The following is an 18,445-nucleotide window of genomic DNA, read 5'->3' as shown; positions in this document are numbered from 1 at the left end:
TGGCAAACACAGTCCTAGGTATCAATGATGCTTAGATTAGCAAGCTGTAGAAGAGAGTTGCTCCTTTAGATACATTTAGTGAAACCTTCCCTAGGAAGCATCCTAGGGAGGCAGTAGAAGTCAAAGCACAGAGGACCACAGGGGCCTCAAGGAAGTTCTGTCACAATAAGGGAGGGCAGCTGATTGAACCTGCCCTAAATATATTTGGTAGCAAAGTCCTTACTCAAATGCACTATGGTGTTGAAATCTGGGGCTCTGATACAAACTCCATCAGCATTTTGGAAACTGTGCAAATAATCTTTTTCAGAAGCTATACTCTCCGCCATCAAGAATATCAGCAGCTCTTCTTCATACAGAATCAGAGTGGCAAACAGTTAAGAGGAGAGCAGACTGTGTTCGGTTAAAGTATATTTTCAAAAATTCTACTATGCTTACTGAGCATTTTCCTGCTCTTTGGCTATATAGAATTGGGTGATAACCAACTCTGGAAATCAAGACGTTTTAGAGACTCTTGTTTTTTTCTAGAATTTAACTCTGCTTTGACCTTGAGAGACCAGTGAGAGATTTTACTTTCTTGGGCTCCATGATCACTGCAGATGGTGATGGCAGCCACGAAATTAAAAGACGCCTGCTTCTTGGGAGAAAAGCAATGACAAACCTAGTCAGCATCTTAAAAAGCAGAGAAATCACCTTGCCGACAAAGGTCCGTATAGTTAAAGCTATGTTTTTCCCAGTAGTGATGTATGGAAGTGAGAGCTGGACCATAAAGAAGGCTGATCACCAAAGAATGGATGCTTTTGAATTCTGGTGCTGGAGGAGACTCTTGAGAGTCCCGTGGACTGCAAGAAGATCAAACCTATCCATTCTGAAGGAAATCAGCCCTGAGTGCTCACTGGAAGGAAGCTGAGGCTCCAATACTTTGGCCACCTCATGAGAAGAGAAGACTCCCTGGAAAAGACCCTGATGTTGGGAAAGATTGAGGGCAAGGAGAAGGGGACGACAGAGGACGAGATGGTTGGACAGTGTTCTCGAAGCTACGAACATGAGTCTGACCAAACTGCGGGAGGCAGTGGAAGACAGGAGTGCCTGGCATGCTCTGGTCCATGGGGTCATCAAGAGTCAGACATGACTAAACAACAGCAACAACGTAAGTGTCAACTAAAGAGATTGGCTCTTCTGGATAGAATCTAAAAGGTACCTGCACCAAATCTCCTCCTTGGTAACCACTCTTGAGGACAGAGCATTTTAGAGCTATTTATCTGACAAACTCTCACCAGTATCCTTAAGAAATGCCTTAATTGAGCTGTGTTTCAAGTACCGTCTTGGATGGCCACTACAAGATCCAGCACACAGACATAGTATTTGTGGTCAACCTCAGGTGGAAGACATCGCTCATGATCTGTCAGCCTGCCCCTTATATAGAGATCCAAGAGATGAGTGTCTGAAATCTTTGTTCGCCCAAGCAAGCAGGCACACCCCAGCAGAGATGATCCCGTTTCTTTTGAGTCAGAATAATAGCTTCTTTACACATAGTGCTTTGGCTGCAGGGGAAAAAAATCAGGAAAAAGGGAGTTAGATAAAATCACTATAAATTGTTGCGGTGATTAGTGGGTTTGATCTGAAATCAAGCTGGACAGCATTTTTGCGTCTCTGGTGATTTCTCTCTCTTTCATCATGGATGTTGGTAAACTGGATTTTAGAAAGGAAAAATAATATTGGAATTGGAGCTGTCAGAGATGCACAAGGGAAACTGCTCAGGAATTTGGCAGTCTTTGGTATATTATGTATTTTTATATTATGGGTGTATGCTCCAGATTATTTTATTAACACTATTGCTTAATACAAGTTGGTCATGGCCTTTGGCTAGAACAATAAAATTATGAACTGATACTCTCAGGAGAGCGGAGCGCCCTGAGGGGAAGGGAGCGTCGCTTCCCGATCTCTCACTTTATTTAAAACCATTTACAAACGTTTCCTTTCGGCAACTCCAGCAGCCAAACCAAATGCGCAACTTTCGTTTTCTTTGGTCCACATCAGCGACGCCGAGGGGGGTGGGGAGTGATCATGTCGTCTGGACAGACACACGGCCCAGCCCAGTCTTGCGGTTGACAAAAATGCAGCGCGAAGAATGAAAACCAGAATCCCATCAGGCACTCTCTCCCCAAAAAGGGGGTTCCCTTAGTAGACGGGCAGAGGACCAGTCTCCTCCACGGGGCAGGGGGGCTTGGCGATGGGAGCGCCCTGGAGGCGCGGTCTGTCCGCAGCCGGCTGGAAAGCTGGGCTGAAGGGCGGGGGACGTTGGGCGCAAAAGGCATAGCTGCCAAGTTTTCGCTTTTCTCGCGAGGAAGCCTATTCAGCATAAGGGAAAATCCCTGTAAAAAAAGGGATAACTTGGCAGCTATGCGCAAAAGGCAGCGACCATCTCCCGAAAATCAGATTGGCCCTCCGCGTCCTCTGGGGGCAAAGAGCGCCCCAAGTGCCCCGGAAAGCCGAAGCAGCCCTCAGCGCCCCACCCCAGCCCACCGCTGCTAGGAGGCCTGGCGGCATCACGGAGGGAAGCGCGCCCGGGGGCCGCGTCTTGCGCCAAAGGGCATCCCCCGCTCCGCTCTCGGGAGCCAAAAAGCAGACGAGGCAACGCCAGAGAAGGGGGCGTGGGGTCGAGGGGCGCTCCCGGAGCTGGCCGGTTCCTGACGGCGGAGAGGCTCCCCCCAGCGGGCATGTGCGAGCCGGCCGAGCCGGGGCTACGGCGCCTGCTCGGCTTTGGCGATGGGGTGGGGGGAGAGGAGGAGCCACCGCCGCCTCCGCGACGCCGGCAGCCGAGCCGCGCTCCTACCCAGGCAAGCAGGACGAGGACGCCGGAGCGGGCAAGGCGCGGCCGGGCCACGGGGCAAGGGACGCGCCCGGATGGAGGAGCCGCCCTCCGGCCCCGCCGACTGAGCGACGCCCGCCGCGGCCCCGGCAGGCAGACAGGAGGAGCCGCCGACGGGCGCATGGCCAACCGAGCCGGAGCCGCCGCCGCGGAGCCCCCAGGAGCAGCAGCCGGGGAGGGGCGGCAGCAGCAGCAGCAGGGAAGGCGCCGCTCCCGAGGGAGGTCGTGGGGCCAGGTAAGAGGGCGCGGCTACATGGGGGGGGGGCCGCTGGGCACTCGCGGCTGCTGGGGAGGGGTCCCTTCCTCCCCGGCTCGAAATTGCCTCGAAATTGGCCGGCGCTTGCAGCCTCCTCCTCTGCCCCGAGGCGGGGCAGGCGGCCATGAGCGGAGGGATTCCACCCCCCCCCCTCCCACGGGAGAAGCGCCCACGCATCCTCGCCCTGTCCGGGGGCGCTGGGTTGTGTGTCCCCCACGCCCCGGACGAGCGATCCTCCGCTGCAGCGCAGGCGTGGGGAGAACGCCGTTTCAGCATCCCAGAGGCAGCAGGCTGCGCCCCCAGGGAAGTTTGCCGCTGGCTCCGGGCCCCGCAATAGCCCCTTTGGACGGCAATGCGCGCTGTCGTGCGTTTGTGTGTTGGGGGTGGGGGGCGCTCCGTGTTTTCAGTTCCGCCTCCCGTTCTCAAGGCTTGGCTTAAGCGGCCCGCCCCTCCCGGAGCCAAGACCCCGCGACCTGCTCGCTGCAGCCACAACAACCTTGATTTGCGGGCGGGCAGGCGGGACGGCTCCTCTTCTACTAAGGCGGCGCCCCCTTCCTCGTCCGGCCCGGCTGGGCTCGAGGGTCCTGCCCTCTGTCATGGCTCAGCATCCGCACGGCGGCGCCAAGGACGGGCCCAATCTGCCGCTCCGCAGCCGCCTGGAAAGGCGAGGCGAGCTCCGAGGGGGCGCCCCCGGCTTCGCTCGCCCCCCACAGTTGACTGGGGCGGGTGTGCTGGAGGCGGCGGCCTAGACCCCTGGGGTCGTCGAAGGTGGCGGTCCTGCTTCCGAGTCAGCCGTCCGATTTTGGTGGGCAGAGAAAGCGGAGCTGCCGGAGCTGGAGTTTCCAGGCCGAGGCCTCCTCTGGAGCAGACGAGGGCGGCGCCCGCGGGAAGGTTGGGGACTCGCCCGCCCCGTCGGGGGTCGCTCTCCGCCGCCGCATCCCTGTCCCCGCAGGAGGGAGGGGGTTCCAGGCGGGCTTCTTGACCCTTTCTTCTGGGAGCCGGTGGCAGGACTGAAGGAGGAGCTGCAGGCAGGCAGCGTCCTGGCCGCTCCTCGGATGTTTCTCCGGGGGAGCAGCTTCCCAGGTTCTCAAAGAGAACCCAGACCTTGCGGAGGGGGCTCCTCAGTGCCATTCAGGCTGCCGAAGACCGAGTCAGGCCATCACTCCACCCAGCTAAGGATTGCCTGCGCTGACTGGCAGCAACGGCTCTGCTGACCGCCGGGGGGGTCCCTCCCGGCCCTGCCTGCAGATGCCGCCTTCGGGGTCGGGGCTCGAACCCGCTGGGCGAAGGGGCTTCGCGGAGCTGGTGCGCGGGAGAGACTGAGACATTTCGAAGCGTCACGTGGTTCCTTCTAGGCCAGAGAGAGAAGGGTGCAAAAGATGCGCGGAAGCAAATGGTGGTCCAGTGGTCTGAGGGGAGGAGGGGAAGGGCTTGCCGCTGCCTTCCTTGCGGGCTGCCAGTGGGGGGAGCTAGAGAGCCTCAGCAGCCTCTCCTGCTCTGGGGACGCAAAGACCCCACCCCACCCCCGTGCGCCCCTCCTGGGGTGTCCCTGACTCTGCTTTGCTGGGGTCGGCAGCAGTTCTGTGTGTCTCTCCAGTCAAGGGGTGTCCTGTGGAGGGACGGAGCCCTGCTTTAGAGGAGAGGGGTCCAGTGGTCAGAGCTCCAGGGTTAGACCCCTCTCTGCTGCGGTTCTTGGAAGTGCTGTTGAACCTCTCCAGGTTCAGTTCTTCTACAGGGGGTCTGTCCGCCTTCCTTCTGCCCGCAGAGTTCCCATTTCCTGCTGACTTGGCTCTGGAAGAGCTGCAATGCCCTCTGGTCGATTGGAGTGGGAGAGTGGCTTGTGGCTTAGGAACCCCTCCCCCCCCAATTCCTTGTAGATCTCCTTCCGGTGGGACTCCAAAGGTCCTTTCTCAGGCTGATGCCGGCTAGGGTAAGACTCACCGCCTGGGCCCTCGTTGGCTCTCTGCTGAGCTCTGGTCAAGGCAGGCAGCACCCCAAGTGGGGAGGGTGATATTGGGGTGAGCCTTTGGTGCCTGCCTGCAATGGCCCTGAGAGAGTCTGCTTCAGTGAGCAAGGTGCCCCCTGGGGGGGGGCGGGGGTGTCCCCATGCACTAACTACCATACACTCCTGCACTGTGGCTGCACAGTGGGGCCGGCCCCATGGGGCCTTTAACTCCCCTTGGTCTCTGGGAGCCTCTATCTTCCGCAACCTCAGGAGCAAAGAGAAAGATCCCTTCCGTCACTGATACGCTTCCTGCAACGGGCATTTCAGGGAAACGGGAAAAGGTCATTGCTGCCCACGCAAATGCTTCTGCGCTAATATAATATGGCAGAATGCTTCTCTGGGTTCCGTAAACGAAGCTTTGCTCCTTGGAGAGATGCTGGCTGATGCAGGACGCATTGGGGGCTGCCTTTCCCTCTCTTGGTTTGAGCCTTTGGGGACTTGCGGAACGAGCAGCTGAGACCCGGAAGTCCTGCCTCTCCCTTCCTGCCATTTTGCCCACCTTGAAAGGTCAAGGCTCTTCCTGCCAGCCTTCTGCGCTCTTCCAGGTGCCCTCTTGGTGGTCTGGATGTGTTGTGCAGCCTCCGCCCTCTGGCCCCGTCTCCTCTATCGGTCCTTCTCTCTGGGCCTGAATGTGCATTGCACGGGGTTGGCCTAGATGACCCCTGGGTTCCCTTCCAACCCTACAATTCTGTGAGTCTGCGAATGTGGCTTTCACCTCCCACCCTCACCTGTGTGGGCTTTTTGTGGCTGTGCATTCCAAATATACTTGATTTGGGTTGATTCCTTCCTGCAATTAGCTCATCTCCTCCTGCTGCCTCACCCTCCCCTTGCGCTTTCATCTTGTGTGGTTAACTACCAGGGGAAGGGGAGAGAGGCTGATCCCCTGGCCAAGGGGAAGGGGATGGCCTAGGGTCTCTGGGCCACTCAGTAGATGAGACGTAGTGCTGGTGGCTCAGAGGCTGTCTGTTCATGGATGAGGAGAGAGTCGCCTTCTGCTGACGTGGCTACCAGACTTCTATATTGCGGAGCTAGGAAAGAGGCCCCCAGAAGTCCCTCTGGCTGGCCATTTACCCCAGTGTAGCCCACTGTGCTCAGCCCTGAGTGCTCACTGGAAGGACAGATCGTGAAGCTGAGGCTCCAATACTTTGGCCACCTCATGAGAAGAGAAGACTCCCTGGAAAAGACCCTGATGTTGGGAAAGATGGAGGGCACTAGGAGAAGGGGACGACAGAGGACGAGATGGTTGGACAGTGTTCTCGAAGCTACGAACATGAGTTTGACCAAACTACGGGAGGCAGTGCAAGACAGGAGTGCCTGCCGTGTTTTGGTCCATGGGGTCACGAAGAGTCGGACACGACTAAACAACAACAACAAGCCCACTGTGTGGGCTGGGGACTCCTCCTGCCTTCTGACCAAGGTGCAGGCCTGCTACGTCCAGTGCAGGGTCAGTGGCCCTCTCTGTGTGGACTTCCATGGCATAGAGCAGAGGTGCAACTGGGTCTCTTGCTTGGAGACCTCTTGTGTGGAGGTCTCCTCATCTTGCAGGGCCAACATTACCTTTGCTCAGCTGAGGGAAGGTGGAGGAGTAGGGTGTGTCCTGCTTTCTCGCTGCGGGAATGGGCAGAGGGGGAGAGAGAGCTGCCTTGTATGGAGTCAGGCAAGCTCAGTCCTGTCTGCACTGACTGGGAGCAGAGGTGCTCCAGGGCTTCGGGCAGAAGCTGTTGACTGCCCAGGACCTTCTGCCTGGAAGGAGGTGTTCTGCCACTGAACCACGAGGGCCTTTCCTCGAAGTGGAGCAGAGTGACTTTAAAAGGAAGGCAAACTGTTTGTAAGCTGCTTTGAGCATGATTTTTATGGGAATGTTAGGGATGTGGATTAGGATATATTATTAGATAGATCCTATCCAAGCTTGTGTTAGCAAGCTTCCAATATCAGCAGAGTGACATTCCCCTTTTGTGCGCAGCAAAGCATGTGCGTTAGATTCGCTAGAATCTCTATAACAATATTACACTTTATAGTTCAATATTACACTTCCTGGCAAAGGTCCCCTTTGTCCCTCTTAAAAGAAATACACAACACAGTGTTTATAAAATAAGATAGAGTTTACTTACAGTTTCATCCTGAGTTACAGCATAATCTCAGAAAGGCAGGCTTGCTTAGAAAAGTTACAAGTATATATACATCTAGAGACTACTTAGTAAAGTAAGACTCCATTTGGTCTCACTCTTGGCTGCAGGCCTAGAGTGAGAACCATGCTAACTAGAGATTCTCTGGAGATGTGTCCTCATCGAGGGAGGAAGTAGCTAAGAGAGAGAGAGATTGCAGGCTAGGGCTTTTGTCTAATCCAACTCATTTGCATGTCTGAGGGAACAGGAACTGACCTGTAGTCAGGTGTCCCTCCAGGTGAGTTCCTGTTAGTGGACACTCTAGGAACTGTTGTGACTTGTCTGCCCCAGTGTTCCATCCCACAAACCCCTTCTCAGGCAATTCACAACATTCATTACATACAAAACAAGACATAAGCAACTTTATTCAACCACCCAAGAGTCCCAGCTTGACACGCAGGTTCTGGAAACTCTGTCTTGGCAGGGGTTTTGTTAGGATGTCTGCTGTCATCTCCGATGTGCAGCAGTACGACAGTTCGACAAGTCCATCTTGTATCATCTGGCGAACGTAGTGGTACCTGACCCCAATGTGTTTTGAGCGTGCTAGGAACTTCTCATTCTGCGCCAGCTTTAGACAGCTTTGGTTGTCCTCCAGCAGGCTTATAGGTTCCTTTCTCTCCACGCCAAAGTCTGTTAGGAGTTGGTCCAGCCAGGAAATCTCTCTGCACGCTTCTGTAGCCGCAACATATTCCGATTCTGTAGACGATAAAGCTATACATTTCTGTTTATAACTGCCCCATGTGATAGCTCCGCCCCCATACATAAAGACATGCCCGCTTGTGGATTTATAATCAGAATTATCACCCGCCCAGTCAGCATCAGTGTACCCAATGAGCTTAGGGTCACTGACAGCTGGTAACTTTAATTTACAATCCATTGTACCCTTAAGATATCGAACCACCCTCTTCACACCAACCCAATCATGCTCAGTGGGACTACTCACTTTCCTGCTGAGAATCCCTACTGCATTGGCTAAATCAGGTCTGCATGTGGTAACTAAATACAAAAGTTTACCAATTGCTGAACGATACTCGGTGTTGTTTGGCAGCAGCTTCGAATCCTCTTGGTTCTTTAAGAAGTCTGTAGCCATCGGGGTGTCGACGGGTTTTGCATCCTGCAATTGCATACTCTCCAACAGTTCAATTATCTTTTGCTTCTGATTAAGTAGAAATGAACCATCCTGTTCTCTTTCCACTTGAATCCCGAGGTAATACTGAACTGGTCCTAATTCCTTCACTTGCACTTCCTTGTTGAGGTGCTGGACTACATTTTTATAATCCCTGTCATTTGACGTTGCGATTAAAAGGTCGTCAACGAAGGCAAGAATATAAGAAAATTGTCCATTACTCTGCTTAGTGTACAAACACTTGTCAGCTTCACCTTGCTTGTACCCAAGTTTGACCAGCATTCCATGCAACTTCAAGTTCCAGGCTCTGGCTGCTTGTTTTAAACCATACAGTCCCTTTTGAAGCTTGCAAACCAAATGTGCCTCATTTGGCTTTATAAAACCTTTAGGCTGCTTCATGTAAATTTCTTCAGAAATTTTCCCCATGCAAAAACGCAGTAGCTATATCGATGTGTTTCACCTCCATCCCTTTAGATGCTGCGATGCTTAAAAGTAATCTTACGCTACTGTATCTCACTGTCGGTGCAAAGACTTGGTCATAGTCGTGGCCATATTGCTGTGAAAAACCTTGTGCCACTAGTCTTGCTTTGTAACGTTGCACCTCCCCTTCTGAACCCCTTTTAACCTTGAACACCCATTTGCTCCCAATTGCTTTCTTACCAGCAGGTAATTCTGTGAGTGTCCAGGTCTTGTTCTTGTGCAGTGCGTCAATCTCCTCCTGCGCGGCTTTCCTCCAGAGACTGGCTTCGGTGGCTGGCATCTGCTCTACCTCTTCCCAAGTGGAAGGTTCTGGTGGAGACGCCGACCCTGCAAAGTAGGACAGTCGTAGTGGCGGAACGCCCTTGTTGGTTCTGGATGAGCATCTGACCTCTGGTTGTGCAACCGCATCAGCATCCTCATCCTCCTCCAACGCTGGCATGTCCACGTACAGCTCCTCCTCTTCGTCTCTGGTGCCGCCAGGGGTCTGGACCTCTGCGTCTTCTGGGGTGTCGCCTGTAGGGGGTGTTGTGACACTAGAAGGTATATTAGTTCCTTGTGCTAAAGGAAAACTTATAAACTCTTCATCTGGTGACTCTCTAGAACAGTCAATAACAGTGTTCTTTGTATCAAACTTTCCTAGTTCATCAAAATGAACCACATGGTATGGGTCTACTCTGCCACTCTTTGGATCTAGAACTCTATATCCCTTTCCTCCAGGAGCATATCCAACCAGGATACCTGCTTTTGCTCTGGAGTCAAGCTTGTGTCTGCGCTCTTTGGGCACGTGGTAATAACAGACACTTCCAAACACACGTATGTGCTGCAGACTTGGGACTCTCCCGTGCCAAAGTTCAAATGGTGTGCGTTCTGCACCCTTTGTAGGCAATCTGTTTTGCAAATAAATCGCCGTATTCGCCGCTTCACCCCATAGCTTCTGTGACAAGTTGGCCTCTTTTAACATGCACCTTGTCATCTCCATAATAGACCTAAACTTTCTCTCAGCAATGGAGTTCTGTTGAGGCGTGTAAGCAACTGTAGTTACATGTGCTATGCCTTCTTGTGCCATGATGGCCTTCATCTGCCGTGAGCAAAACTCTCCACCATTATCCGAAATTAAGGTGGAAGGAGCTCTCTGGAATTTGTTCTTCACCATGTTTAAGTACAGTTTGAACAATTCCGGTGTCTGACTCTTTTCTTCTAGAAAATATCCAACACAATATCTTGAGAAGTCATCTATAAATATCAGAATGTACTTATTGTTTCCTAGGGAAGGTACATTCAGCGGACCACATAGGTCAGTATGAACAGTGTCCATGACTTTTGTGCTTCTCTTCTCTGTACAACGTGGGAAGGAAGGCTTGACTGCCTTTTCAGTTATGCAAGTTGTACAGTTTGGCATTGGTGTACTGCAATTCTTTACCTGTAGACCTTTTACCAGATTTTCCTTCTGCATTTTCAGGATAAGGTTGGTATCCCTGTGTCCAAGCCTTTTGTGCCAGAGTTCCAGATCTGGTTGATCCTTTTTGCTGGGTTGTGCAACCCTTGCAGACTCATTCTCTGAAATATCAATCTCATACACATCATTGATTAGTTTGGCTTGAATAAACACTTCACCATCTTTTATCACATTGCATTGTCCATTTTTAAATATAATTTCAAAACCTTTCTTGTCCAAGCTAGACACACTTATTAGATTACAGTTCAGCTTTGGTGCATACTTAACATTACTCACTGTAGTATCAAAAGACTCATTGTTCACTTTGAAATTCAAGTTCAAAGATCCTGCACCTATTGACTTTATAACATTTCCATCAGCAATTTCAATTTCAGACTGTTTATTATTGTCTATTTCATTGAAATATTCCCTTTTATAACAGAAGTGGCTGCTTGCTGCACTGTCCAGAAGCCACTTATTGCGCTTTCCTTCACAGCTCTGGAAAGCTACATTTCTTTCTTGCAATATCATTGCACGCCCACGACCCCCCTTCTTTTCGCCTTTTGGTGGAAAGGGGCGGGATTTATTCCTAGGTGCCCGGCATTCCTTTGCCATGTGCCCTTTTAAATTGCAGTTAAAGCAAATTATTTCCTTTGGCGTTTGTCTGGACCTTTGGAAATGCTTGGAAGCATAATTAGTGTCCTTTCTCCCTGTATTCCTTTCTAAAGAATCAAGGTAATCTCTGCATTCCTCTCTCAAATGATCAATCAGTTCTTCAAAAGTCAGGTCCTTTTTGTGATCCATGCAACTCTTGAATGAACTGAAGCTTGGTCCTAGAGATGCTATCAAAAATGAAACCTTTGTTTCTTCATCAAGGGCTTTAGTAGTAAGATCAATCCTCTGAACAACTTCACTAAATTTGCTGATATGGTCAGTGAATTCTTCTCTTGAATTCATCCTCAGCGCAGTTAATTTGCTCATCAAATTCCTGTAGGAGTTCTTAGTAGATGCTCCATACCTGCGCTCAATATCTTTTAAGATTTTAGCTGCATCATCTTTGCTATTAACTGATGTTAGATGCCTGTTGCGAAGTCCACTCAAAATTATGTATCTGGCCTCGCTGTTCATGCGTTTCCAACTTGCTATCTTAGCTAAATCCTCTGCTGTTGTGCCAGTGGGCATAGGTTTTTCAATGGCATCCAAAACATTCCTTGCATCTAAAAATGCTATCAGGCGTTGTTTCCAAAATACATAATTGTCATCATCTAGAGCCATGAATCCTGGCTTAACTCCACTATCAAAATCTGCAAAAGCCATCTTGGAATCTCAAAATTCTAAAAATTTCTCAAAATTCAAAAATTTGCCAAAAATTCCAAAATCAAAATCTCTAAAAATATCTCAAAATGCAAAATAATCTTCACTGCCTCTGAGTTCTCAGTGCTGTAAACTCTGAGGGAGGGGAGGGGTAGCTAATCCCCTAGGCACACTGGAGAACAATAGACCATGTGCTTACCAGGAAGTTCTAACTGAAAAAATCCTACTCAGTTCAAAATCACAATCCAAAGCAATCCTTCAAAAATACACAAAAATACGCAGTCCTGGGCCGTAATAACCCTTTATGGGAATGTTAGGGATGTGGATTAGGATATATTATTAGATAGATCCTATCCAAGCTTGTGTTAGCAAGCTTCCAATATCAGCAGAGTGACATTCCCCTTTTGTGCGCAGCAAAGCATGTGCGTTAGATTCGCTAGAATCTCTATAACAATATTACACTTTATAGTTCAATATTACACTTCCTGGCAAAGGTCCCCTTTGTCCCTCTTAAAAGAAATACACAACACAGTGTTTATAAAATAAGATAGAGTTTACTTACAGTTTCATCCTGAGTTACAGCATAATCTCAGAAAGGCAGGCTTGCTTAGAAAAGTTACAAGTATATATACATCTACCCTGTTTCTCATATTTTAAGGCATCCCCATAAAATAAGCCATAGCAGGATTTTTAAGCATTCAAGGAATATAAGCCATACCCCAAAAATAAGACATAGTGATAGGCGCAGTAGCAATGCTGGCCGCGGCAGGAGGAGGAGGAAAAAAATAAGACATCCCTTGAAAATAAGCCATAGTGTGTTTTTTTGAGGAAAAAATAAATATAAGACGTGTCTTATAATATGAGAAACACGGTAGAGACTACTTAGTAAAGTAAGACTCCATTTGGTCTCACTCTTGGCTGCAGGCCTAGAGTGAGAACCATGCTAACTAGAGATTCTCTGGAGATGTGTCCTCATCGAGGGAGGAAGTAGCTAAGAGAGAGAGAGATTGCAGGCTAGGGCTTTTGTCTAATCCAACTCATTTGCATGTCTGAGGGAACAGGAACTGACCTGTAGTCAGGTGTCCCTCCAGGTGAGTTCCTGTTAGTGGACACTCTAGGAACTGTTGTGACTTGTCTGCCCCAGTGTTCCATCCCACAATTTTTGTGTGTGTGGAAAAGTGGCAAAGAGATTGATTGATTGATTGATTGAGCAACCAGCTGTGCATCTGAGGGTCCTGCATATCTGTCTGTCTTGGAAAGCCAGAAGGGACTTGGGTGGACCAGACTCTGTGGGTGGACATGGGGCAGGTGATTGTCTCTTTGGCCTCCTCTAGGAAGGGCTTGTGTTCAGACCATGCCCTGCCCCATCTCCCAAGAAGAAGGAGGGCCAGGGCAGTTTTTGTTTATTCGTTGCATTTATATCTCACTTTTTTCCTCCAAGGAGCTCCAAGTGGTGCAGATTGTTCTCCCGCTCCCCATTTAATCTTCACAACGATCCTGTGAGGTAGGTTAGGCTGAGAGGCAGGGGCTGCCCCCCCCCCGCAGGTCGCACCCAGTGAGCTGAGTGGGGATTTGAACCCTGCTCTCTCCCAGGTCCCAGTCTGGCACTCTCCCCACTACAGCACACAGACTCTCTCGGGAGTCCTATTGAAGCTGCATGGAGTTCGGTGCTTGGAGGGAGGAGGATGTTTGCTTGGGAATCCGGGGGGGGGGGTTTCTGATTCTGGTCCACTGTGGCAGGTTGCCTTGCTCAGCCATTCTTCGGATGGCCAAGTGAGGCCTGCGGGAATGGGGAGCAACATGGCTGCTTGCTCAGCGCAAAACCGCCGGGGGGGGGGCAGGCAAAGCAGGAGAGGGAGGAAGGAGGGCTGTTTTGGCACTCGTGATGAATGGCCAAGAGAGGCAGCCGGCTTGTTTGAGGGGTCTGTTCATTTATCAAAATAGATGGCTCTGTTTTGCTGCAGCTTCTGCAAACGTGGGTTCCGAAAGGGGTTGGGGGTTGAAGTTTGGGTCTTGAGGACGTCAGTTGCAGGGAGTCTTGGAAGACGACGATTATTTATTATTGTGATGGTTGTCATCTGCTTCTACCCCGCCTTCCTCCAAGGAGAGAAAGACTGTGTACGTCGTTCGCCCTGCATTTTATCTTCACAGCAACCCAGTGAAGCAGGTTACACTGAGAGAGGCAGGGACTGGCCCAAGGTCACACCCAGGGAGAGCTTTGCGGTTGAGGGGGGAGGATTTCATCCCGGGTCTCCCAGATCCTGGTGTTACATTAATTTTAAGGTGTACACATAGTGGACATACACTCCACAGAAGACCTGATCCCTCACCTTTCTTGGTGGTAGATAATAATAATATTATAATAATTTATTATTTATACCCCACCCATCTGGCTGGGCTTCCCCAGCCACTCTGGGCGGCTTCCAGCAAAATATTAAAATGCAATAATTCATCAAATATTAAAAGCTTCCCTGAACAGGGCTAGCTTCAGATGTCTTCTAAAAGTCAGATAGTTTCCTATTTCCTTGATGGGAGGGCGTTCCACAGGGCAGGTGCCACTACCAAGAGGGCCCGCTGCCTGGTCCCCTGTAACCTTGCTTCTCGCAGTGAGGGAACCGCCAGAAGGCCCTCGGAGCTGGACCTCTGTGTCTGGGCTGAACGATGGATGTGGAGACATTCCTTCAGGTCTACAGGTATACACTCCTTCAGGCATCTGTTTTGCATGCAAAGGCTTCCGGTTCATTCTTTGGCACCTCCAGGTAGGACTGGGAACATCCCTGGGCCAAAACCCTGGAGAGCTGCTGCCAGTCAGTGCAGACAATACTGAGGTGTGAGGTGGACTCTTAACACCAGTCTGACACTCTAACCACTCTAGGAAGCATAGGAACCAAGCAAGCTGCCTCACGTAGAATCAGGCCGTGGCTACATCTGTTTATGCTGATGGTTCGTGCTCAGGGAAGCCATTGTGATGTGGCCTCTTCTATTGGTGGACTACAACACTCATCAACCCCAAACAGCATAGGCAGGGGTGATAGTAGCTGTAGTGCATCAACATGTGGGGGCTACACATGGTCTGCAAAGAGGGTCAGTGGCTATCTAGGTTTCAGCCAGATGTAAAGCTATCGTGGCTGATCTTAGAGGACCTGCCCTATGTTTTGCTCAGAAGACTCAATTTCCATGGCATTTCTTCTCACTATAAGCCTTAAATAATAAAAAGAACGGTTTTCATGTCTGCTAAGCAGGTGCCCTGAATTTGAGAATTTGCACTCTGGCATTGTAACAACAGGGATGCGGGTGGCGCTGTGGGTTAAACCACTGAACCTCTTGGGCTTGCCGATCAGAAGGTCGGCGGTTCAAATCCCCGTGACAGGGTGAGCTCCAGTTGCTCGGTCCCAGCTCCTGCCAACCTAGCAGCTTGAAAGCATGTCAAAGTGCAAGTAGATAAATAGGTACCACTACAGCAGGAAGGTAAACGGCATTTCCGTGTGTTGCTCTGGTTCGCCAGAAGCGGCTTTGTCTTGCTGGCCACATGACCTGGAAGCTGTACGCCGGCTCCCTTGGCCAATAACATGAGATGAGCGTCGCAACCCCAGAGTCGGTCACAACTGGACCTAATGGTCAGGGGTCCCTTTATTGTAACAACAGGCATTGTTTCTCTGGAGAGTGGATCACCACCACCTGACATTCAAAGCTCTCAGGTGACCCTTCCTAGTTCTCCTCCGTCTCCTTGATCTCCCCTGCTTTTCAGGAAAGGGGGTGGACGCTCCTTCCTGTACGCTGTCATTCAGCACCTCCTTGGCAAGTGTTCAGGGAAAACCCATCCCCACCCCCCTGACTGTTTTCAACACTTCCTTTGCTCACTACAATTAGGAGCCATTTCTGAGTTAGAAAATTGCAGGCTCTTCAGCCGAGCTCAGAATAGATTCCCTCGGAGTCTGTGTGTCCTCAAGAAATGGCTCATCTTTACCTTTGTGGAATTCCTCCCCTCCCTTTCGGAGAGAGGTTTGTTTTGAGGCCTCCAGCATCAGCCAAGCGGCTTCTCTCCCCATCACCCTCTGTGCCCATCAGAAAAGTGGCTGGCCTGGGCAGACTCTTCTCCAGCTGAGCCAGCAGCAAACACTTTCTCTGCTTGACCCAGAAGCTTTCTAGTGACTGGGAGGCACCTGAGGAGCGAGGGGCCTCCTAACCTTCGCAGATTTCCTGGTGGGCCTTTTCAGTGTGGAGAAAAGGACAGAAGCTTGTAGAATTATGCAGGGCATAGAGAAAATGCACAGCTTCTCTCCCTCTCTCCTAACATTAGAACTGCTGGGCATCCAGAGAAGCTGAATTTTGGAAGGTTCAGGACAGATCAAAGAAATGACTTCTTCATACAGCACAGAGTTAAACTGTGGAACCCCCTCCCACAAGAGGCAGTCATGGCCACCAGGGTGAGGGCTTTAAAAGAGGATTAGACTAATTTGTAGAGGAGGAGAGGGCTATCAGTGGCTCCTAGCCAGGATGGCTCTGCTCTGGGCTCCCTGGTCAGAGGCAGCGATGCCCCTGAACCCCAGTTTCTGGAAACCACAGGAGGGGAGAGTTGTGCTCGGATCCTGCTTGCTGGTTTCCTAAAGGCATTTGGCCGGCCACTGAAAGGGCAGGATGCTGGACTCTAGGGGGCATTGGCCTGACCAGCAGCCTCTTGTAATGCTCTTCTGGCCCTTGTGAAGCCCCGTGGGGTTGGGACGTCTGCTGCAGCCTGCGTCTGGCCAAGCAATGAGCTGCACATCCTCACCTGCCCTCCCCGCGCATTCTGTGGGCTGGATCATCCCTGTTTGCTCAGACAGTTTCAGCTGTCAGAAAAGGGCTTCCTCTCCTGCCACGCGTGGATGTTCAGAGAGCCAGACCCTGTGAATCTTCCAAAAATAGATACCCCATTTATCAAACCTGCTTAAAGGCACCCGGCGCGTTGGCGGTGGCTCAGGCCTGCTGCGGGAAAGAGAGGCTGTGATTCAGGAGCTGGTGGCGTGTCTTGGCCTCATAAGAGGATGGGCTGGCAAGGAGGAGGAGGCAACAATGCCTGGAGAACACCTTCTCCACGACCCCAACTGCTGGAGAGGCCGCTAGTTCTGGCAGGCAAGGGAGAGTCCCTGGGCTTATGACCTTCTCCGTAGCTCCAGTGCAGTTCTGGATGCGTGCTTCCATAGCGGAGTAATCTGAACCCCTATCCAACTGAGCTCAGTGTTTATGTCCTCCGAGTGCTATTCTTAAAATCACGACTACAAAAGCACATTATGCAAATATTAATCTAGTGCTAACCACCCAGCTTTCTTCCTGTGCTGATCTAATGATTTTTTATGGCAGCCTCTTTTGAAGCACTGCATTATAATTCTGTATAGAATTAAAAATCATCAAAGGCACCCCACTGCAACCATGCAATTACTCTTATTTGTTTTATATCTTCTGTAAATAAAACAGCATTTATATATGACCCGCCCTTCCAGTCACTCATTCTGCAAGTGATTCCATCATCATTTCACAACAACCGGCCAATAAACATGGAGCTGGAGACAGGCAGCCTCTGTGGCCACGGAGGGGGGGGGGGTTGTAGCTCAGGAACATGTGTGGGGTAGAGGTGAGGCAAGGCTGGAACATTGAGAGGATACCATTGGGTGCCAGATAGGTCCTGCCTTTCTGCCCATCAAGAGGACTTACCCACCTCCTTGGGGGGGGGATACAAGTGCAATGAAAAAGTCAGCTGGTTCCTTGAGACTCTACTTCCTGGCTAGAATCCTCCAGGACTTTGCAAGGCTGGTGTCAATATGAGCTGGAAGGGTGTGGGGTCTGTATATCTTAGGCAGTGTTTGGTGGGAGAGAGTGGGGAGGGTCAGGTGTGGATTTGGCGCTGTGCTGCTAAGCCGCTCTCTTGTTTCCTGGGCCTCTGGCTCTCATTGAGCAGCTTGCTTTGCCTTTATCTCCATGAGTGAATGGAACCCTTTCCCTCTTCCTGGGTAAGCAGGTGAGGCCTCAGCAGCCTTGAGAGCTGGAGCCTCCCCCCCCCCGGCAGTTAACAAGGTCAGGATTCATAGAGCTGTAGAATTGGAAGGGAACCCCAGGGTCATCTAGTCTAACCCACTGCAGTGCTGAAGAATCTGACAGGTGGCCATCCGATCTCTGCTTGAGAAACAACCAAGTAAGGAGAGTCCTCCAAGTCTATTCCACCGCTGAAGAGCTCTTACCCTCTTCCATGGATTATCCTTTCAGATATTTGAAGATGGCTATCCTATCCCTTCTCAGTCTCTTCTGCAGGCTAAACATCCCCAACTCCCTCAACTGTTCCTAATGTGTTATGGTTTCCAGACCCTTCTCTGTCGCCTCCTCTGTCCATCTCCAAGCTGTTTCCATGTGAATGGCTTCTCCATATTCTCTGCTCCCTGAGCTGCATCAATACCACTTATTGTGGTGTAGTGGTGTAGTGGTTAAGAGTGGTAGACTCGTAATCTGGGGAACCGAGTTCGCGTCCCTGCTCCTCCACATGCAGCTGCTGGGTGACCTTGGGCTAGTCACACTTCTTTGAAGTCTCTCAGCCCTACTCACCTCACAGAGTGTTTTTTGTGGGGGAGGAAGGGAAAGGAGAATGTTAGCTGCTTTGAGACTCCTTAGGGTAGTGATAAAGCGAGATATCAAATCCAAACTTCTTCTTCTTCTTCTTCTTCTTCTTCTTCTTCTTCTTCTTCTTCTTCTTCTTCTTCTTCTTCTTCTAGATTCCTTTACACACACACACACACACACACACACACACGTGTTTATTATGACATT

The 18,445-nt window shown here is 50.8% G+C and overlaps 1 protein-coding gene across 1 annotated transcript in view; it reads left to right on the top strand.

Moving 5' to 3' along the window:
* Window positions 1-2,773: 2,773 nt before the first annotated feature.
* The window catches only part of LOC118086636 (leucine-rich repeat and fibronectin type III domain-containing protein 1-like protein), a 66,122-nt gene continuing 50,450 nt past the window's right edge, over window positions 2,774-18,445 (top strand). The window contains exon 1 of the mRNA XM_035118523.3: window positions 2,774-3,104. The gene's annotated coding sequence lies outside the window, so the exon portion shown is untranslated. The remainder of the gene's footprint in view (window positions 3,105-18,445) is intronic.

The sequence above is a fragment of the Zootoca vivipara genome, chromosome 6 (genome assembly GCF_965207765.1).
Source record: "Zootoca vivipara chromosome 6, rZooViv2.hap1.1, whole genome shotgun sequence".
Taxonomy (NCBI): Eukaryota; Metazoa; Chordata; class Lepidosauria; order Squamata; family Lacertidae; genus Zootoca; species Zootoca vivipara.
Note: the sequence above shows the minus strand (reverse complement) of the source record. Positions and strands in the feature narration are given on the sequence as shown.